General features: G+C 49.6%; 1 protein-coding gene and 1 pseudogene across 1 annotated transcript in view; one reads left to right on the forward strand and one right to left on the reverse strand.

The window, feature by feature from the left end:
* Positions 1-22,989, forward strand: part of SCYL1 (SCY1 like pseudokinase 1) — a 1,168,528-nt gene that overhangs the window by 736,537 nt on the left and 409,002 nt on the right. The window lies entirely within an intron of this gene.
* Positions 16,346-18,236, reverse strand: LOC147692336 (uncharacterized; annotated as a pseudogene).

Below are 22,989 nucleotides of genomic sequence, written 5' to 3' on the forward strand. Positions count from 1 at the left end.
GCACGCTATGATAGGGCTCATTATGACACCTTAGAATCACTACTGCAACACTTGCCTGACCAGTACAAGGAGGCAGGAGAAATGCTGATTCAGGAAGGAAAACTCATCACAAATGCATCCATAAAATGTGCGCTGGATGTGGCAGATACAGCCTCCAGGGCGATCAACACCAGTGTGTTGCTTAGACGGCATGCTTGGCTTAGAATTTCAGGGTTCAAACCCGACATTCAAACTACAATACTGAATCAAACAGTTAATCCTGACCACCTGTTTGGCCCTGAGGTGGATGCGACACTGGAAAAGATGAAAAAAGATACGGACACTGCCAAGTCCATGGGGGCCCTCCAAAATCAGCAGTTTCGGAGTGGTTCCTTTCGCCGCTCCAATTCCAGAGGCACCTCAAGGGGTCAGGCATCGCAGTCCACACAGTATTACAAAAGTAACACCCAGACCTCGTACAACAACAAGGGTAGAGGTGGCTACAGAGGCAATAACGTCAAGGGCAGGGGACGTGGAAACAACAGTTCCAGGTCCACCACCGCCAACAAGCAGTGACGTCTTGTCACTGCCCCCCGACCATACAACACCGGTCGGGGGGAGACTCCAGCAGTTCCTGCCAGCGTGGAATTCCATCACCACGGACAGGTGGGTCAAGTCTCTCATCCAGTACGGTTACTGTCTGGAACTTACTTCCATTCCACCAAACATACCCCCAAGGAGCCGTCCTATGTCCGGCGAGCACTTGACCTTGTTGCAGCAGGAAGTTCTGGTCATGCTGCAAAAAGGGGCGATAGAGCTCGTTCCATTGCAAGAAAGGGGAACAGGGGTTTAGTCCCTGTATTTTCTAATCCCCAAAAAGGACGGATCCCTCAGGCCCATCCTGGACCTCAGGCCCCTCAACTGGTACATTCTCTCGGAGCACTTCCATATGCTCACGTTACAGCAGGTGCTTCCCCTGCTTCAGCAGGGGGACTTCCTGGCTACGCTGGATCTGAAAGATGCATATTTTCATATCCCCCTGCATCCTTCCCACAGGAAGTATCTCAGATTCACGATTCAAGACCAGCATTACCAGTTCAGGGTTCTGCCGTTCGGGGTCACCACGGCGCCAAGGGTGTTTACAAAGTGCCTGGCGACCGTGGCGGCGCATCTCCGTCGCCAGAACGTCCACGTCTACCCCTACTTGGACGACTGGCTCATTCAAGCAAAGACAGAACAGCAGTGCGTCGACCACGTGTCACGCACCATTCATCTCCTGCACGATCTGGGATTCTCTCTGAACTACCCAAAGTCCCATCTCCAGCCCGCCCACGTGCGACAGTATCTGGGCGCGACAATCAGCACTGGCAGCCACTGCGCAGCCAAATTCAGTGAGAATCGCCAGTATCCAGACGCTGATCCAACGATTCAGACCTCAGCACTCGCTTCCAGCGAAAGTGTTCATGCAGTTGATAGGCATGATGGCCTCCTGCATCTCCATTGTCCCGCACGCGAGACTACATATGCGTCCGCTTCAGGAGTGCCTTGCACGTCAGTGGACTCAGGCTCATGGGCAACTGACAGACCTAGTGTTGGTGAGCGGTCGGGCATACAACTCTCTGCATTGGTGGAATCCACAAAACCTTTGCAAGGGCCGACCATTCCAAGAGCCTGTGCCATAGATTATCCTGACGACGGACGCCTCTCTCCAGGGATGGGGAGCGCATGTACTCCAGTACACAGTGCAGGGACTCTGGACACTACAGCAAAGGAAGATGCACATCAATGTGCTGGAACTGATGGCAATCTTCATGGCCTTGAAGGCGTTCAAAGTACATCTGTGCAACAAAGTCATGTTGATCCGGACGGACAACATGACGGCCATGTACTACATTCAGAAGCAGGGAGGCACACACTCTCCGCAGCTGTCTCATCTGGCTCAGAGCATGTGGAAGTGGGCCATTCAGAGGAACATCTTCCTCATGGCAGAGCATCTCCCGGGCAAAGACAATCAGATGGCGGATCTGCTCAGCAGGCACAGCCATCAAATGCACGAGTGGGAGATACATCCATCAGTACTCCAACCGTACTTCCGAAAGTGGGGTCATCCAGAGATAGACCTGTTCGCCACAAAGGAGAACGCAAAATGCCAAAGCTTCGCCGCCAGGTTCCCACACCCGCAATCACAGGGCAATGCGATGTGGATGAACTGGTCAGGCAGATTTGCGTATGCTTTTTCCCCAGCACCTCTGATACCGCTGGTGGCACGCAAGCTCAGGCAGCACTCGATGACTCTCATCCTGGTTGCTCCAACGTGGGCTCGCCAACCATGGTACACCACGTTTCTGGAACTCTCCGTGGTACCGCATCAAAGGCTTCATCTCACTCCCAGCCTTCTGACGCAGAACCATGGCGACATTCAGCACCCAGACCCGCAGCAGCTCAACCTGGCGATCTGGCTCCTGAAGTCCTAGAGTTTGGCTACCTCAACCTTCCTCCCGATTGCATGGACATCATTCGGAAGGCAAGAAAGCCCACTACTAGAGCCTGCTATGCGGCCAAATGGAAGAGGTTTGTCATCTACTGCGTTAACTACAATATTGACCCGCTAGATGCTTCCATTCAAAACATCATTTGTTACCTGTTTCACCTGTATCAATGCAATTTAGCGTACTCTTCCATCCGCATTCACCTGTCTGCTATGGCGGCATACCTCCAGAATAGGCAACACCTGTCACTCTTTAAGGTCCCTGCTATCAAGGCCTTTCTGGAAGGACTCAAAAGGGTCATTCCACCACGGACACCACCAGCTCCGGAATGGAACCTCAATGTGGTTCTTACAAGGCTGATGGGTCCTCCCTTTGAGCCACTGCACTCTTGTGAGCTTCAGTTTCTAACTTGGAAGGATGCGTTCTTAGTAGCAATTACATCGCTACGGAGGGTTAGCGAGCTGCAGGCGCTCACCATTCAAGAACCTTTCTTCCAGGTGCATGCTAACAGGGTTGTGCTCCGCACTAACCCTAAATTCTTACCCAAGGTTGTGTCTCAATTCCATATAAACCAGACAATTGAGTTGCCGGTGTTTTTCCAAAACCCAGAGACGCTGGCGGAGCGGATGCTCCACACCCTTGACGTTAAGAGAGCCTTGATGTACTATGTAGACAGGACAAAAGATTTTCGCAAAACCAAGCAGCTTTTTGTTGCTTTTGCCACACACCACAAGGGAAACGCTATCTCCAAAGCTGGGATCGCTAGGTGGATCGTGAAATGCATTCAGATCTGTTATGCCAAAGCTAAGCGCACTCTCACTATCCAACCGAGGGCCCATTCCACCAGGAAGTTGGGGGCCTCTATGGCTTTCCTAGGTAACATTCCCTTAGAAGATATCTGTAGAGCAGCCACATGGTCTACCACACATACTTTCACTAAACACTACTGTGTAGACGTGCATTCCAAACAGCAGGCAGCTGTTGGTCAGGCTGTTCTCAAAACACTTTTTCAGACTGCTGCAGCTGGCACGGGCGGCCGCCGCTAATGGAGGGACTGCTATGTATTCTATGCACAGATATGAATTCAGCAGCCCACATTCCTCGAACTGCAAATGCTACTTACCAGTATGCATCTGTTCTTGGCATGTAGGGCTGCTGACATTCATATCGCCCGCCCTCCTCCCCGGCGCCTGTAGCAGCTGCAGTATTCATTCATATGTATATATATATGCTCATAGCATGGTCATCACTCACGTACTTCACTCCATCTCTGCCAATGGCTAAAAACAATCTGGGGATGGAGGCGATGCCCATGCGCACTGTAGTCCAGGGGAGGAGCCACCTATCTCGTGATACTTCGAAGACTCTTCCAGGACAACAATGTGCAATCATCCGGACCCAACACTAGGCGGCGATCTATGCACAGATATGAATGTCAGCAGCCCTACATGCCAAGAACAGATGCATACTGGTAAGTAGCATTTGCATTATGCCACCCCTGGCTGGCCATCTAAACAGACACAACTGGCTGCACGACAGCTGGGGCAAGGTGGTGTAATCACCCTTTGCTTTAGATATAGTATCCCTATATCTAACCCTAAAATGGACACATATCCTCCTATCAGTCACTCCTATGGCAGGCCTTATCAATCCTGAAGGCAGAGTGCTTGGAATTATGTGAGATGGTGCTCTGGCATGAGCTGAGCCCGTTTGCCGCTTGCGGAACCAAGTCCTAATAGCTGTTCCATGATAACGCTATACCATATACTCTTAAGTGCATTATGAACCTCGCGGTCAAATGCTAACTTTGGTATAGCATTATCAAAACATGTCGAGTAAGGTGTCATACGAATTGGAATACTACCCCCTCGCCAATTCTGGCAACGGGGGTAGCATTCCACCCTTCTAGAGGGACACGACATGTATGTAACTGTGAACCCCGGTTAAAGTTAACTCGAGCCTCAGCATCACAAAATGGATGCTGCCATCACAGACACAAGTCTGACCTCCTGCTGCTGGGAGTCCTTCCAGCGAGGGAGGCTCGGACAAAGGGTTTCCTGCCTGGGGAGGTGCTAGCACCACCCCAGACAGGATTTTGTGTATTAGGTAGGACAGGGCTGAAAGGAATGAGACATGCCTGGGGCACACAAGGTGTCCCTGTGCACACACCGGTCCAAACCAGTTACTGGGGGCACTCCAGCCCCAGAGCTGGCACAAGACCGGACAAAGGAAAGGGGGCGTAACCACCCCCCTTCCTGGTCGCACCCAGAGGAGGGACCTAGTCGTAGTGCAGCCCCCTTTAGCTGAATAAAGGTAGGAGCTGGTCCCATTCCAGATTAGATTAATCTTGACAACTTCCACGAAGAACTCTTGACCTTCGCCCTCCTGATTATCAGAAGACTGAAGAATCTCCCCTATGGTCAGGGAGTTACCATCCTGCTCTTCAGGCACCATCAAGCTCCTGTGCGGTTTGCTGCAAGTCCTTCCTTCCTGGAACCAGACGACCCAGCTCGACGAGACCCGGACCTCCAGACTCCTCTGACCTCTACCCACATCCACAGCACAGCTGGGACCCGTGGGTGCGACGAGCAACTTGGAGACGGACATCTTGAAGAAACCTGCACAGCGCTTCGAGCACGACCGCCGAGGGATCCTCGAGTGAGTGCACTGGGGTCTGAGAAGCCCCGCACCGACGCAGCTCCTGCATCAAAGACCAGCCCCCCAGCATCCACGTGATCTGCGTGGGGCCCTTTTGCCTGGTTGCTGCTTTTCCTGTTGTCTGGTCACTTGCCGGCTGGCTAGTGACCTCTGAGACGACGACCCGAAGATTTCAACACTGCTGGTCTGGTCCCCCAGACTGGCCCTTGCTTCCTTGTAAAGGAGAAGCACCCCGGACCCTCCTGGTCCGCACCAGACGCCATCTTTGTTCCACCGCGTGGCTTGCACTTGCCAAGGCCTGTTGACCAGATCGACGATCCAACACCGCCAACAGCAGCAGACTACGTGGGACAGCTCGTGCCTCCAGCCTGGTCGTAAAGAACAGCTCCTGGTCCGCGCAGCTACAGAGAGAAGTGTCCCTTCTTCCACCTGAACGCGTCGACAGCATCTGGTTCCCTCCAGGATGCTTTAAGCAGAACCAAAGACAGTTGCCACAAGTGGAAACTAGAACAGAGCCAATTGGACTGGATATTTGCAGTCTGGGGAAAACCAGCCTTAGACCTCATTGTGATCCGAATCAACTCCTAATCCCGATTCTTCACAAGCAGATTCCCTCTCCCAAACTCTTGGGGGAATGCTCTTTCAATGTGCTAGTCAGGGACCTATGCATATGCTCCCACCCCCCCATTCCTCTGATACCCAGGGTCCTCACAAAAATGAAATGGGAACGCTGTTGCCTTCTTCTAATAGCCCCCAGGTGGCCCAGACAGCATTGGTACATGGAACTTTTCCTCTTATCAGAAGCTCATCCCATCAGCCTGTTACCAACACTAACACTGTTGACCAGGAACCAGGGTCAAATATTTCATCCAGAGCCAGCGACACTGAAGTTACAAGCGTGGCTCCTGATTTCTTCGAATTTAAGGATCTGACCATTTCACAGGAATGCAAAGACATCGTCGCTAGATCCTGTGCTGACAGGACCAATAAGTCATACAGACTGAAATGAAATCGTTTTTGTCTATGGTGCAGGCATAATGAAGTAAATCCTTTTCTCTCTGCTTCAGAAGAAGTTTTACCTTATTTGCTATCCCTAGCAAAATCTGGATTGGCATACTCTTCAGTTCACATCGCTGCTACATCTAGATACAGAATGCTAATGGCGTCGTTGTGCGTATAGTGATTTTGGCGCCTTAAGGTTGGATCTACACTAAATCAATATTGGTTCAAAATTAAATTAACGGGGCTCTAAGGTGTGGAGAACCACTTACCTCCACGAGGCAAGAGAACAACTCTCGAAATACAATTTCTACTCCCAAGCACACGTTTTAAGTAAAACAAGGTTTCCCTATTAGTGATAAGCATATACAGTAATTTTGATGACACATTGGACAGAATTCCTTTGTGTTTATTCTTGTCACGCTTTATTCAGATCTTTCCAGCAACAACCAACACTAGTTTCATCGCAACAGTGTGTGATCCCGCGACTTCCTCAAGGCTATGATGTCCGAGTATATGATTTGTATATGTGGTGTTAATTTCGACCCACACAGGGGTTCTGATGATTGTTGTTGTTGCTTTATATGTGGAAATCCTTTAATATTCCAGTCCAAATTATCCACCGATTATTTGGATATCCACTGATTAGCCTCTTGCTATTTAGAAATAGCAAGAGGCAACGAACACAGGGAGCTTACATGCCATATACGGCGCATGCTGTCACTTTGAACATTTTGCAGCACTCTGCTTGAGGAATGAAGAGAGATGAACTAATCCGTGGATAATTTGGACCGGAATATTAAAGGATTTGCACATATAAAGTGACAACAACCACCATCAGAACCCCTATGTGGGTCGGAATTAACACCACATATACAAATCATATACTCGGACATCATAGCCTTGAGGAAGTCGCGGGATCACACCCTGTTGCGACAAAACGCGTGTTGGCTGTTGCTGGAAAGATCTGAATAAAGCGTGACAAGAATAATCACAAATTGTCCAATGTGTCATCATAATTATTGCATATGCTTATCACTAATAGGGAAACCTTGTTTTACTTAAAACGTGTGCTTGGGAGTAGAAAATTTACATCTAGATACAGACTCTCATCTAAATACCCATCCTTATGCTCGTCAAGAATCATAAAACAATTTATGAAAAGACTGTTTCGAACTTTCCCACCCATCTGAGCTCCACCTCCAGAGTGACAGCTAAATGTAGGTTCGAGGCATGTGGGCTGCTGAATTCATATCTGTGCATAGATCGCCGCCTAGTGTTGTGTCCGGATGATTGCACATTGTTGTCCTGGAAGAGTCTTCGAAGTATCACGAGATAGGTGGCTCCTCCCAGTGCGCATGGGCATCGACTCCATCCCCAGATTGTTTTTTTCCGCCATTGGGTTCGGATGTGTTTCGGTTCCCTCTGTCGGAATCGATAGTTGTTTAAATTTCTTTACTTGAGGCCAAAAGGTCTGTAGGATCTCGCGTCGGTATTGTTATCGGTCGGGTTGGTTATTCATCGGCTCCTATCACCTGCTGCCCTTCCGCGTGCTGTCGGCGCGGACGGGCCTACACGACGCTCCAGACTACTTCAACATGGAACGAAGTCCGTTTAAGAGGTGCCCAGTGTGTGCCTCAAAGTACCCGCACATCGACGTGCACCCAGTGTGCAACAAGTGCTTGTCGCCGGACCACGACGAGGCCAAGTGTATGGCCTGCTCCAAGTTCCGGTCGAAGAAAACTCTCAAGCTACGCCGGGCCGCAAGACTGCAGGCCCAGAGTTCGGCACCCCCACCAGCAAACATCTTTGAAGAGGATGTTGAAGACGACACCATCCTAAATGTTTCGGACTCTAACCCGGCGTCGGAGGGCGAGGAAGACTACGACGCGGGAGACGAAGAGTTCGAGGAAGTCGTCGAGGAGGTAGGGGACGGCGACGGGGCCATTGCCACCGTGGAGGATAGCTCGGAGGAGGAGCATCCTCAGACTGACTCCGGGGTCAAACCCCATCATAAGGCCCAAGTCGAGGGATCGCCTATGGGCCTTACCCAAGACCTCAATACTCGTCCCACGGCCCCGCCTCCTGGCCCGGCCACGGACATTGGTGATGCGCCACTCCCGGTCCAGAAACCGAAAGTGAAGCCATCGGGGTCAACACCATCAGGATCGAAACCGAAAGTGCAAGTCGCACTGGTTGGATCAAAGGCGCCAGATGCCTCGGCGCCAAAGAAATCCAAGATGGCCGTCGAGCTCAAGAGCCACGCCAAGGTGGCCGATCCGAAGACCACGGTGTCGAAGCCTAAGGCGAAGACGCCCGACGCGGCGGCGTCGGCGCCGAAGCTGGTCGACGCTCTAAAGAGTCGCGTCGACGCCAAAAGGGTCGATGACCATAAGAAGGCCCCAAAGAAGCATCAGGACGACCCCAAGTCTATGACTGCACCGATCCCAGTCGAGAAAGCAAAGGGAGGTGCCGCGTCGGCTCCGAAGACGGCTGCTTTGGTCGCCGACCCAAATCCGGACTCGGAGGACTTGCTCGAGCCGATCCGGCCCTCCCCATCCCTCACCAAGAAGGTCGCGGAGTCCCTTCAGCGGATTCGGGAGGAAGCCGCGGCGACCGAGCCGAAGGACGCTGTGCCGCACAAGCCTCCACAGAAGCCGGCAAAGGCGCAGACGCCGATTCACTTCACGCTACCGCCGAGGACGGCGCCGAAGGCTTTCGCTCCGAAACATGGGGCCGGGGTGCCTTTAAAGCTGGTTTCAACGCCAAAGGCATCATTGGTGGTGCCGAAGCCACGGCATCAACCACTGGCAGACGAGGAGCATCGAGAGGTCATCATCGACGCCAACACAGGCAAGCTCTCTCTCCTCAAGAGGAAAATCACCCCGGAGCCTGCGTTGGAACATTTCCACATTCCCCTTAAAAAGAAGTTGGACTCTGCCGGTGCGTCTGCCCCTATGGAGCCGACATCTCCACAGGGTCTGGACCTCTCACCCACTCACTCTAACGCTGGGGAGGGTGACGGAGACGAGGAGGACGAGTATAATTATCCAGCATACTCTGACCCAGAAGATGTACATGAGCCATGGTCTGCCGGGGGCGACCCTGAGGACCCTCAGTCAGGACACGAGCCGCAGCTTTTTGCTGCAAAAACTTCCCCAACGGAGGACTCTGCAGCCTTCAACGCTCTAATTGAAAGAGCTGCAGCCAATCATGATGTCGACCTCCATGCTGACCCAGTGGATGTCGATTTTCTTTTTGACACTTTCTCAGTGGCTGAAAAGACCGTCAAGACATTGCCAATGCTCAAGGGTGTGCTAAAGCATGCGCCAGAGGTTTTCAAGGAGCCCACCCGGGCAAGAGTCATCAATCCTCGCATTGACAAGAAATACAAGGCAGCGCCCATTGACCCAACGTACATCAAGGGACAGTTGCCACTGGACTCTTTGGTTGTCTCCAACGCACGTAAACGAGCCAACTCACAGACCACGGGTGATGCTCCTCCCCCTGACAAAGAATCAAAGGTGTTTGAGGCATCAGGGAAACGTATTGCTGCGCAGGCAGCCAATATATGGCGCATATCAAACACGCAGGCGCTACTTGCACGCTACGATAGGGCACACTATGACACCCTAGAAACAATTCTACAGCACTTGCCAGATCAGTATAAGGAGGGCGCTGAAATGCTGATTCAGGAGGGAAAACTTATTACCAATGCCTCCATCAAGTGTGCTCTAGATGTGGCTGATACCGCCTCGCGAGCAATAAATACTAGCGTTCTGCTGCGCCGGCATGCATGGCTCTGAATATCAGGCTTTAAACCAGACATTCAGACTACCATCCTCAACCAAACAGTAAATCCAGACCACCTGTTTGGACCTGAAGTAGATGCCACACTTGAAAAAATGAAGGACACTGACACTGCTAAATCTATGGGTGCCCTTCAGTCTCAGCAGTTTCGGAGTGGTTCCTTTCGCCGCTCCAATAACAGAGGCTCCTCAAGGGGTCAAGCGTCACAATCCACACAATTCTATAAAACTAACACCCAATCCTCATATACCAACAAGGGTAGGGGTGGATACCGTGGCAACAACGTCAAGGGCAGAGGACGTGGAAATAACAGCTCCAGGTCCTCCACCGCCAGCAAACAGTGACGCCTTGTCACTGCCCCCCGACCACACAACGCCGGTCGGGGGGAGACTTCAGCAGTTCCTGCCCGTGTGGAGGTCCATCACCACGGACAGGTGGGTCAAATCTCTTATTCAGTACGGTTATTGTCTGGAACTCACTTCCATCCCACCAAACATACCTCCAAAGACCCGTCCTATGTCCGGCGAGCACTTGCACTTGTTGCAGCAGGAAGTTCAAGTCATGCTGCAAAAAGGGGCAATAGAGCTCGTTCCACTGCAAGAAAGGGGAACAGGGGTTTACTCCCTGTACTTTCTAATCCCAAAGAAGGACGGATCTCTCAGACCCATCCTAGACCTCAGACCTCTCAACACGTACATTCTGTCAGAGCATTTTCATATGCTTACTCTGCAACAGGTTCTCCCACTGCTTCAGCAAGGGGACTTCCTGGCAACTCTGGATCTCAAGGATGCATATTTTCACATACCCCTGCATCCTTCACACAGAAAGTATCTACGGTTCACCATTCAAAACCAGCACTACCAGTTCAAGGTTCTGCCCTTTGGGGTCACCACGGCGCCCAAGGTCTTCACAAAGTGCTTAGCAACAGTGGCGGCGCATCTAAGACGTCAGAACATCCACGTATACCCCTATCTGGACGACTGGCTCATTCAAGCAAAGTCGCACAAACAGTGCGCCGACCACGTGTCCCAAACCATTCACCTTCTGCACGATCTGGGATTCTCACTGAATTACCCAAAGTCCCATCTCCAGCCCGCTCACATACGGCAGTATCTGGGCGCGACCATAAACACTCTGGCGGCTACAGCACAGCCAAATTCAGTGAGGATCAACAGCATTCTATCGCTGATTCAGAAATTCAGACCTCAACACTCACTTCCAGCACGAGTGTTCATGCAGTTGATCGGCATGATGGCCTCCTGCATCTCCATTGTCCCGCACGCGAGACTACATATGCGTCCGCTTCAGGAGTGCTTAGCACGTCAGTGGACTCAGGCTCATGGGCAATTGAAAGACCTAGTGTTGGTGAGCGGTCGGGCATACAACTCTCTGCATTGGTGGAATCCAAGAAACCTTTGCAAGAGCCGACCGTTCCAGGAGCCTGTGCCACAGATTATCCTGACGACGGACGCTTCTCTCCAGGGTTGGGGAGCGCATGTACTCCATTACACAGTGCAGGGACTATGGACACTACAGCAGAAGAAGATGCACATCAATGTGTTGGAACTGATGGCAATCTTCATGGCCTTAAAGGCGTTCAAAGTACATCTGTGCAACAAGGTCGTGTTGATCCGGACGGACAACATGACGGCCATGTACTACATTCAGAAACAGGGAGGGACACACTCTCCACAGCTGTCTCATCTGGCTCAGAGCATGTGGAAGTGGGCCATTCAGAGGAACATCTTTCTCATGGCAGAACACCTCCCAGGCAAGGACAACCAGATGGCGGACCTGCTCAGCAGGCACAGCCACCAGATGCACGAGTGGGAGATACACCCATCAGTACTCCAGCCGTACTTTCAGACATGGGGTCATCCAGAAATAGACCTGTTCGCCACAAGGGAGAACGCAAAATGCCAAAGCTTCGCCGCCAGGTTCCCACACCCGCAATCGCAGGGCAATGCGATATGGATGAACTGGTCAGGCAAATTTGCGTACGCTTTTCCCCCAGCACCCCTGATACCGCTGGTGGCACGCAAGCTCAGGCAGCACTCCATGACCCTCATCCTGGTTGCTCCAACGTGGGCTCGCCAACCATGGTACACCACGTTTCTGGAACTGTCTGTGGTACCGCATCAAAGGCTTCGTCTCACACCCACCCTTCTGACGCAGAGCCATGGCGACATTCAGCACCCAGATCCGCAACAGCTCAACCTGGCGATCTGGCTCCTGAAGTCCTAGAGTTTGGCTACCTTAACCTCCCTCCGAATTGCATGGACATCATTCGGGAGGCAAGAAAGCCCACTACTAGAGCTTGTTATGCGGCCAAATGGAAGCGGTTTGTCATTTATTGTGCAAGCCACAACATCAATCCACTAGATGCTTCCATTCAGAACATCATCTGTTAACTGTTTCATCTGTACCAGTGTAATTTGGCATATACTTCCATCCGCATTAACCTGTCTGCTATGGCCGCATATCTCCAAAATAGACAGCACCTTTCACTTTTCAAGGTGCCTGCTATCAAGGCTTTTCTGGAAGGACTCAAAAGGGTCATTCCACCACGGACCCCTCCAGCTCCAGAATGGAACCTCAATGTGGTTCTTACAAGGCTGATGGGTCCTCCCTTTGAGCCACTACATTCCTGCGAACTTCAGTTCTTGACTTGGAAGGTGGCTTTCCTGGTAGCAATTACTTCGCTACGGAGGGTTAGTGAGCTGCAGGCCCTCACAATCCAGGAGCCATTCTTCCAGGTTCATGCTAACAGGGTAGTGCTCCGCACTAACCCCAAATTTCTACCCAAGGTTGTGTCTCAATTCCACATAAACCAAACAATTGAGTTGCCAGTGTTTTTTCAAAATCCTGAGTCACTGGCGGAGTGGATGCTCCACACCCTTGACGTCAAGAGGGCCCTAATGTATTACATTGACAGGACCAAGGATTTTAGAAAGACTAAGCAGCTTTTCGTTGCCTTTGCGTCACACCACAAAAGTAACGCTATTTCCAAGGCTGGTATTGCTAGGTGGATCGTGAAATGTATTCAGATCTGTTATGCAAAAGCTAAACGCACTCTTACAATTCCACCAAGAGCCCACTCCACCAGAAAGTTGGGGGCCTCTATGGCTTTCCTTGGAAACATTCCCTTAGAGGCCATATGTAGAGCAGCCACATGGTCTACCACACATACATTTACAAAACATTACTGTGTAGACGTGCACTCTAAACAGCAGGCAGCTGTAGGGCAGGCTGTTCTCAAGACACTTTTCCAAACTGCTGCAGCTGGCACGGGCGGCCGCCGCTAATGGAGGGACTGCTATGTATTCTATGCACAGATATGAATTCAGCAGCCCACATGCCTCGAACTGCAAATGCTACTTACCAGTATGCATCTGTTCTTGGCATGTAGGGCTGCTGACATTCATATCGCCCACCCTCCTCCCCGGCGCCTGTAGCAGCTGCAGTGTTTACATGCATTTCATGCCATGGTCATCACTCACAAAGTTCACTCCATCTCGGCCACAATGGCTAAAAACAATCTGGGGATGGAGTCGATGCCCATGCGCACTGTAGTCCAGGGGAGGAGCCACCTATCTCGTGATACTTCAAAGACTCTTCCAGGACAACAATGTGCAATCATCCGGACCCAACACTAGGCGGCGATCTATGCACAGATATGAATGTCAGCAGCCCTACATGCCAAGAACAGATGCATACTGGTAAGTAGCATTTGCATTCTATCACAACTTCTCAAACAAACCTTTGAGCCCATCCATAAGGCAGATATAAAATATTTAACATGGAAAGTTGCTCTTCTATTGGCCCTCACATCAACTACAAGGGTTAGTGAAAAATAAGCTTTTACCATAGCGTATCTGTGAGAAGTTGGACTGGTATATGGTGATCACTATTCTAGTGAGCACCTTGTCCAGGAAATGGACCACCGGAGGAGTTTGGGATTTTCACCATTCATCTGATTTAGCCATAAGAGGGGCTTATGGTCTGTCTGAATCTTGAAGTGAGTGCCAAACAAGTATGGTCTCAACTTCTTCAGAGGCCCAACCACAGCAAAGGCCTCCCTCTCAATGGCTGACCAACGTTTCACTCTAGGGGTCAGCCTTCTGCTAATAAAAGCAATGGGCTGGTCTTGACCATCTACATTAAGTTGTGAAAGCACAGCTCCCACCCCCAACTCAGAAGCATCTGTTTGGACAATAAACTCTTTGGAGTAGTCATGACTCTTTAGGATAGGTGCAGAGCACATGGCCTTCTTCAGGTCATCAAATGCCTTTTGACAGCTAACTGTCCACTGAACCTTTTTGGCATCTTCTTGGATGTCAGATCATTGAGTGGTGTCTCAATGGACCCATAATTCTTTACAAATGTTCTGTAGTACCCAGACAGGCCCAAGAAAGCTCTGACCTGTGTCTGGGTGGTGGGAGGAGCCCAGTCCTGTATGGTCTGGATCTTACTCTCCAGTGGTTGAACCTGACCCCCACCTACAAGGTGGCCCAGGTTCACAACCTTACTCTACCCTATCTGGCACTTTGTTGCCTTGATAGTTAGGCCTGCCTTTTGTAGGGCCTCCAAAACCTTATTCGGGTGAATCAGGTGATCCTCCCAGGTGGAGCTGAAGACAGCAATATCATCCAGATAAGCTGCGCAAAAGTCATCCAACCCAGAAAGGACTTGGTTCATCAACCTTTGGAAAGTGGCAGGTGCATTCTTCAAACCAAAGGGCATCACCACAAATTGATAATGACCTCCACGGGTTGAGAAAGCTGTTTTGGCCTTGGACTCCTCAGCTAACCTGATTTGCCAATAACCAGCTGTCAAATCAAATGTGCTCAGAAACTTGGCAGAAGCCAATCTATCAATGAGCTCATCTGCTCTTGGAATGGGGTGAGCATTTGTCCTAGTGACAGCATTGAGACCTCTATAGTCCACACAGAACCTCATCTCTCTTACCATCTTAGGTGTGAGGTTTTGGTACAAGGACTACTGGGCTTGCCCAGGGGCTCTCTGATGGCTCAATTACTCCAAGCTCCAGCATTTTCTGCACCTCAGTCTTTATACAGTCCCTGACATAGTCAGGTTGCCTGTAGATCTTACTCTTCACAGGCAGACTGTCACCAGTGTCCACCTCATGGGTGCACCAGTTAGTCTGACTAGGTGTAAATGAAAACATATGTCTAAAAGACGGTAGAACCTGTCTGCAGTCCTGTTGCTACTGGTCAGTGAGGCTGCCAGCTAAGGCCACACCATCAACTGAGCCATCATCAGGGTTGTGGGATAACCGGTCTGGGAGAGGGTCACTCTCTTCCTCCTGCTCCCCATCTGTAGCCATGAGCAAGCCCATGTCTGCCCTGTCCACATATGCCTTCAGTCTGTTTACATGGAGCCCCTTGTGGGGGCTCCTAGGGGTGCCAAGGTCCACCAAGTAGGTGACCTCTCCCTTTTTCTCAATTATGGTGTGGGGTCCAGACCATTTGTCTTGAAGGACTGCTGGGGCCACTGGCTCCAACACCCACACCTTTTGCCCTGGCTGGTACTCAGTCAGCACAGCTTTTTGGTCATGCCAAGCTTTTTGGAGTTCTTGGCTGGCCTCAAGGTTTTTGGAAGCATTCTCCATGTATTCAGCCATCCTGGAGCAGAGACCAAGTACATAGTCCACTATGTCAAGTTTAGGCTTTTTGAGAGGTAACTCCCATCCTTCCTTCACAAGACACAGGGGACCCCTTACAGGATGTCCAAACAAAAGCTCAAAAGGGCTGTAGCCAACCCCCTTCTGTGGGACCTCTCTGTAAGCAAAGAGAAGGCAGGGTAAAAGGATGTCCCATCTTCGCCTAACCTTTTCAGGTAACCCTTTTATCATCCCTTTTAGGGTCTTGTTAAATCTTTCAACAAGCCCATTGCACTGTGGATGGTAGGGTGTAGTGAACTTATAGTTAACACCACACTCTTTCCACATTGCTTTTAGATATCCAGACATGAAGTTGGTACCTCTGTCTGAAAGTACCTCCTTCGGTAAGCCCACTCTGGAGAAAACTGGAAGTAGGGCCCTTGCCACAACAGGAGCTGTTGTGGTCCTCAGGGGAATTGCCTCTGGATACCTGGTGGCATGATCCACTACCACCAGTATAAATCTGTGCCCAGATGCTGGTTGGGGGGGTCCATTGGTCCAACAATGTTTATCCCAACTCTCTCAAAGGGGACCCCTACCACAGGTAGTGGTATGAGGGGGGCATTTGTGGTGTCACCTGATTTGCCACTGGCGTGGCAGGTAGCACAGGAGCGACAAAACTCCTATGTGTCCTCTGACATATGGGGCTAGTGAAAGTGAGGGACAAGCCTGTCCCAAGTCTTGTTCTAGCCTATGTGTCCTGAAAGAGGAATATCATGGGCCAAGGTTAGAAGGAAGCCCCTAAATTGCAGAGGTATGACCACCCTCCTGGAAGCACTAGGCTTGGGGTCTCTAGCCTCTGAATAAAGGAGACCATCATCCCAATACACTTTATGGGTACCTTGAGCATTCCCAGCAGCCTCAGCAGCAGCCTGCTGTATGAGGGGTTCATGAGAAGGACAAGTTAACTGAGCCTGCCCCAGATATGCCCTTGAGGGTCCCCGTGTCCCCAGAAACTCAACCTGATCAGGTTCAAGCTCTTCTAGGACAGTCTCCTCTTGGATCACACAATCAGCCTCCTGAGAGGGCTGATCCTCAACCTGGGGCAAATGGGAAGGCACTGCCTTAACCCTCTTGGTCTTTCTCTTGGGTTGTGCTTGGTCTATAGTTTCAAGATCCAGCACAGGTTCAGGTAAGCACCTTTTGGCCTGTGACCTGGTCACAGCAAGGACATGTACTGAAATACCTAGCATCTCTGCATGAGTCCTGTACTCCACTTCTGACCATACTGAGTCCTCTACATCATTGCCCAAAAGACATTCAACTGAGTGGTTTGTACTTAACACAACTCTTTTGAGGCCAGTTACCCCTCCCCAGGAGAAATTAACAACTGCCACACTATGGGAAGTAGTACCATTGCTAGCATTGGTCACTAGGTAATTATCACCCAGTATAATTTGTCCAGGGTCCACAAAGTTAGGTGTCACCATAGTGACACTGGCACCTGTGTCCCTGTAGGCCTGAGCCACTTTATCATTAATCAAAGGAGTCTGCCTGTACTTGCCCAAAGTATTGGGACTCATAGTAGTGGACATAGCCATGTCTACATCACAGACCAAGACTGCCTGGGTAGGAATTCTGACTATGCCAGACTCCACCTCAGTACCCATGGTTAACCCCACTAAAGCTTTAGTTTGGGGGCTGGCACTGCTGACTGTACTAGGGGGTGCAGTTGCCTTAGGGGCTGCAGTGGCAGGGGCTGTACCTTTCTTAGTGCACTCACTAAACCAGTGAGAAACTGACTTACAGTAATTACACCAAGGTTTCTTTGGGCAATCATTCTTCTTTTTCTTTCCAGTTTGGGACCCCCCCCCCCCCTCATTATTAGTATTTTGGGGGCCTGAAGAAGACGTCTGGTCTTTTTGTTTCTGGTCTCCACCCTTCTGGTCTGCCTTTTTCTGATCACCTCCTTGGTTCTGGGGTTTCTGCTTAGCCCTGGTTCTGACCCATTTGTCTGCCTTCTTTCCCAATTCTTGGAGAGAAGTCAGATCTGAGTCAATCAGGTGTTGGTGCAACAACTGGTTCTGACAGTTATTAAGGATTTCCTCTCTCATGATCAAATTATACAATCCTGTATAGTCCTTAACTTTACAACCAAGCAACCAACCTTCCAGAGCCTTAGTGGCACAATCAACAAAATTAGTCCAGTCCTGAGTCTGAGCTTTCTGGGTATCTCTGAACAACAACCTGTATTGCTCAGTGGTTATGCCAAACCCCTCAATAAGAGCACTCTTCAGGACAGTGTAGTTGTTAGCATCCTCAGGTCTAACAATGAGGAACTTGTCTCTCCCTTTTTCTGAAAAGGAGAGCCACAAGATTGCTGCTCACTGATCTTGGGGAACCTGCTGTACCATGCAGGCTCTCTCCAGAGCAGTTATCCATTTGTGGATGTCATCCCCATCTCTGTAGGGGGGCACAATCTTACTCAGGTTTCTATGATCATAGGACCGGTCTTTATCCTTAGGGATACTGCTGCCACCAGTGGAATCTAATCCACTTAATTTTTGTTCCCTTGCTAAAGCAAGTTTAGCTTGGGCTAGGCCTATCTCTTCCTTCTCTATCTGAAGTTGGACAGCTCTCATCCTAGCCTCATGCTCTCTTCTCTGGGGGGAAGTCATTCCCCTTTGAGAACCCCTTGAGGCATTAGAAAGGAGAGACTCCCTGGAAGGAGATCTGTCCCTTCTATTGCCAGGGAGAAGTCTACTATTAGGTCTGGGAAGGTGTAACACCACTTCATCCCCATGTAGGCTTAGGTTGGCCCTGCTAAGTCTTCTGACCTGAACCTGGCCATCCTTCTGATCATCTGACTCATTCCCATCTACCTCCTCATCCTCCGGAGTGATGGTGTCATCTTCTATTGGGGCCCCTGCTCCTGCATTACCTGGGAGGGCGTCAGCAGCCTTCTCAATATCAGCTGTCTCCAGGATATGTATCAGGATTGAGATGGTGGGGTTATGACCCCTTTTCAGCCCCCTTGAGGTGCACAAGGCACTCAAGTTTCTGAAGCTGATTTTTTCATAGCTGGATAGTGCCTTGTGAGGGTCACTTTCCACAGGTTTAGAACTGGATGGTTCACCTGTGCCAGGCATGACTAGTGAGGTGTGGGTGTGTGCACCTACCTACACTAAGTGTTTTCCTACTTGAACCTCTCTAGAAGTTGTAGTCTGGGTGTGCTAAGCCCTTTGGTCTACAACCACTATGTTCAGTAGAACTTAGGTATTTAAAGCTGTGTTTATATGTACCTATGGTACTTGATGTGATCTTTCAAATGATATTGTCAAAGATTACACTTGGTAAAACAAACAGCAAACTCGAATCCCACCGCTGCCATAATGTGAGAAGTTGGCCTGGTAAATGATGATCACTATTCTAGCGAGCACCTTGCACCAGTCCAAACGACCCTAATGGTGATTGGTTGTAAGTCAACCTTATAAACCAGCTATCCTAGTGGTAGCATGGACAAAAGCAGTCTTAGGCTACACTCAATAGGGCATGTGAAGCCAGCTGTTTTACCATATGCAATCCTTTCCACATCAAATGAAAGGACACCACACAAGTTATATATTATAAAATATATGTATTTATTACTAGAATAATCCCCTATACTCTTTATGAGCACAGAAGCACAAGCGTTAAACAAAGAACTTCATATAACATAAAAAAGTTGCACAAATATGGATAGGCCGGGTGGCCACTCAAACCATATATTAAAATAGTGGTATAAGAACCACGTCACGAACAATGGTAAGGCCTAGGGCCTTAAGAATCGCTGGGGCTAAACTGGACTAAGGAAGGTTAGGTCGGGGGAGGCCCACAGGATACGGGTGCAGTGTCTATAGGCAACCGTTGCACCTATAGATGTCAATGGTGCGTAAAAGTTAGAAAGTTACTGTTTAAGGAGACTTCCGACTGGACTAGAACTTAACCACTCAAAACTAGGGCACTAGAGGTGTAAACCACTACAGGAGCACAGGAGTACTCTCGTTGACTCACCCACAGTAAGCGGGTGCATAGGTGGCAAAGTGCATCGGGTTTCGTTGTGGAGTTCTATGGAGCCTGGAGGAAAAGATGCTGCAGGCGACCAGGAGAGAAGAGTCCGATTGAATCCAAGGGTGGATCGAAGATGTAGAGTACCTGAAAGCAGAGGAGACAGAGTCTAGGTCACTAGCCAGTGACCAGGATGGAACCAGGAAGGAACCAGGCGATGTTGGGTTGCGATCAGGTGATGTCGGGTAGTTTGTCTCCGCTGCCACGTTGACCAGGAAGTATCGATGACGACCAGGAGTTGAACACGGGCTGTCCCACAAAGGCTCTCGCTGTCGGCGGTGTCGGTTCTCGAATCGGAGTCAACAGGCCTTGGCAAATATAACCCACGCTGGAATCGAAGATGGCTTCTGGATTGGACCAGCAAGGTCAGATCGGTGGCTCCTTTTCAGGGGAGCGAGGGCCAGTCTGGAGCAACCAGACCAGCAGTGTAAATTCGAAGGATCATTGTCACAGAGGCTACTAGCTAACGGGCAAGTGACCGGACAACGCGTCGAGGAGGAAAAATGCAAAAGGGCCCCACGCAGCACTCGATGAGTGTGGAAAGGTGATCTTTGGTGCAAAAGCTGTTCCGGGCTGGGGCTTTTCAATCCCCAATGAACAGCTTCGAGGGAGCCTCGGGAGCTGCACAGGAAGCACTTCGATGGCTTTCCAAGATGGCCGGTCCCACATCTCACGTCGCCTCCACTGGTCTCAGCTTTGCTAGGACTGTGGATCGGGCTGTTGGAAGTCTGGGAGTCCAGGTCTTGTCGGTCTCTGTCGTTTGAGCTCCGACGGGAGCAACGGCAAAGAAAACCTTCGAGCGCTGATGGTGCCTGCTTGCACAGGGTGGCCACTCCATGACCACAAGGGAGATTCTTCAGTCTTCTACGTCGAGTAGGATGTCGAAGGATCCAGAGTTTCGTATCAAAATTTCAGTCAGGATGATCTAATGTTTCATGGCACAGCTCCTACCTTTATTCCAAATCATGGGGCTGAATCTCCTGCTAGGTCCCTCCTATGGGTAGGACCCAGGAAGGGGGTAGTTACACCCCTTTCCCTTTGTCCAGTTTCGTGCCAGAGCTGGAGCTGGAGTGCCCCAGCACCGGTTTGAACTGGGCTTTGCCTGGGACACCTTCTGCGCCCCAGGCAGTGTCTAGTTTTATTCAGCCCTCCCTGCCCCAATCCACTATCTCATGTCTGGGGTGGTGTAACACCTCCCTGTGACAGGAAACCTTTTGTCCAGGCCTCCCCTGCCGGAGTTTCGGTCAGCAGCAGGAGGCCAGACTTGTGTCTGTGGCAGCAGCATCCATTTTGTGATGCTGAGGCTCTGGTTAGATTTAACCGTGTTTAAGGAAAATAACATGTCTTCTCCCTCTAGAAGGGTGGAATGCTACCCCCGTTGCCAGGACGGGCGCGGGGGTAGTATTCCAAAGTGTATGACACCTTACACAACATGTTTTAATAAAGCCAAACGATAGATAGCATTTAACCGCGAGGTCCATAATGCACTTAAGGGTATATGGTATGGCAATATCCCAGAACAGCTATAAGGACATGGTTCCGAAAGCTGCAGACAGGCTCAGCTCATGCTAGAGCACCATCTCACATAAAACCAAGCACTCAGCCTCCAGGATTGTTAAGGCCTGCCATAGGAGTGACTTATAGGTGCATATGTGTCCAGATATAGGTTTAGACATAGGTATACTATATCTAAGCAAGGGGTGATTACACCACCTTGCCCCAGCTGAGTGATCAGGCAGTTGTCAGTTTGGATGGCCAGCCAGGGGTGGCAAAAGATATGCTGCAGCCCCTGGTAGGCCTTGGATGCATCTATTCCCTGGGTACCTATAGTACACTGTACAGGGGCTAATAAGGTGACCCAATTCCCAATTGGTAATGTACCTAAAGTGCATGGTTGTTAATGTAGAGAGAGAACAGCAGGGCTGTGGGTCTGATTAGCAGGCCCACAGCCACATTAAGTCGAAAACCAGTGACGCAAAAAGTGGGATGACCATAGGAAAGGAGACCCTACTCTCCTACAGTATCCATTCCTGTGCTTCTCTGACGAAATGGTCATCTTCAGGACACATCCTAAATTCGCAAAAAAACGCCAATCTTTTACATCCATGAAACAAATTGCGCCGAGCCCAGTATCTAATTTAAACGTGGTCTATTCCTTCACAATGACAAACAAACGCCCAACACGTTTCTGAAAAACCGTTCCTTTCTCCCGGGTCATTTTGATTTCAGCCATAACATATAGTGCACCAAAAAGTGTAAACAAAAACATAGGACTACTTGATAACTTTCATGTTCATGGTAAAAACGGCATCCATTTTGGAATGGTATTATGCATGGATATACATACACGATAAACGATTGAACATCTTAATGTTTTAAATATAACAAATACACAAACCAAAACATAAACGATAATTAGTTTGCTTTCATTACATATGCTGTAATCATTCATGAGTAGAGTACAGATTAAATGATCTTGTAATCTAGTCAGCCCCATAGCGCCTCCGTGGGCTTAAAGAACATATATTACATTGCAATTCTGCCCCAGTGGGCTACAGATCTCATTCATGTCTCGTTATACGATTCACAACCAGAATTCCTATTCTGCGCAATTATGCCCCAGTGGGCGAAGATATCACAATTTGGCCTTCCAAATTAATATATCTCAAAAAATCAAATTCCACTCCTATATACATGAATAAACAAAAAACACAATTTATGTCACATGTCTCATCCTCCATAGATAGCACATAGTGCCTTTCTTCCTTACAGAAGTTATCGATGTCTCCTAAAAGTTCAAATTAATGCACTGATCAATAATGATCCTACTCTTTTCTTTAAAAACAAATATTATAACTGAGAGACAATCTAGGCAGGTAACAATCTAAAAGCAGCCCCATTTTATTTAAAAGCCAAGGTGTACCACTAATTCCTAATCCTTGTTCATACCATCTGGATGCATCGTGCCATATTTACTAATCATTCTAGATTCGAAACTTCTTATTTCACGGATCCTGTTCCCTCCTCTTTCTGATAGTGGTTTCCTGTCAAAAGCACAGTATCTGAGTAAACCAGCATTTTTATTGTGGCATTCTTTAAAATGCCGGGCTATGGGATATTGTCTGTCCTCATTTGTGATTGCCCGCATATATTCCAATATATATAACTGACATGGGCAAATTAGAGCATATACACAGAAATCCGATTTGCAGCTCAGTTATTTTGAAATTACAAATGGTTTCTGTGTTGTTGAAAGTTTCACTTGCTTACAGTTACTACTATTACGGCATGCTTTGCAAGTGTGAAAGCCTTGCACTTTAGGTT

The sequence above is a fragment of the Lissotriton vulgaris genome, chromosome 9 (genome assembly GCF_964263255.1).
Source record: "Lissotriton vulgaris chromosome 9, aLisVul1.2, whole genome shotgun sequence".
NCBI classification, from domain to species: domain Eukaryota; kingdom Metazoa; phylum Chordata; class Amphibia; order Caudata; family Salamandridae; genus Lissotriton; species Lissotriton vulgaris.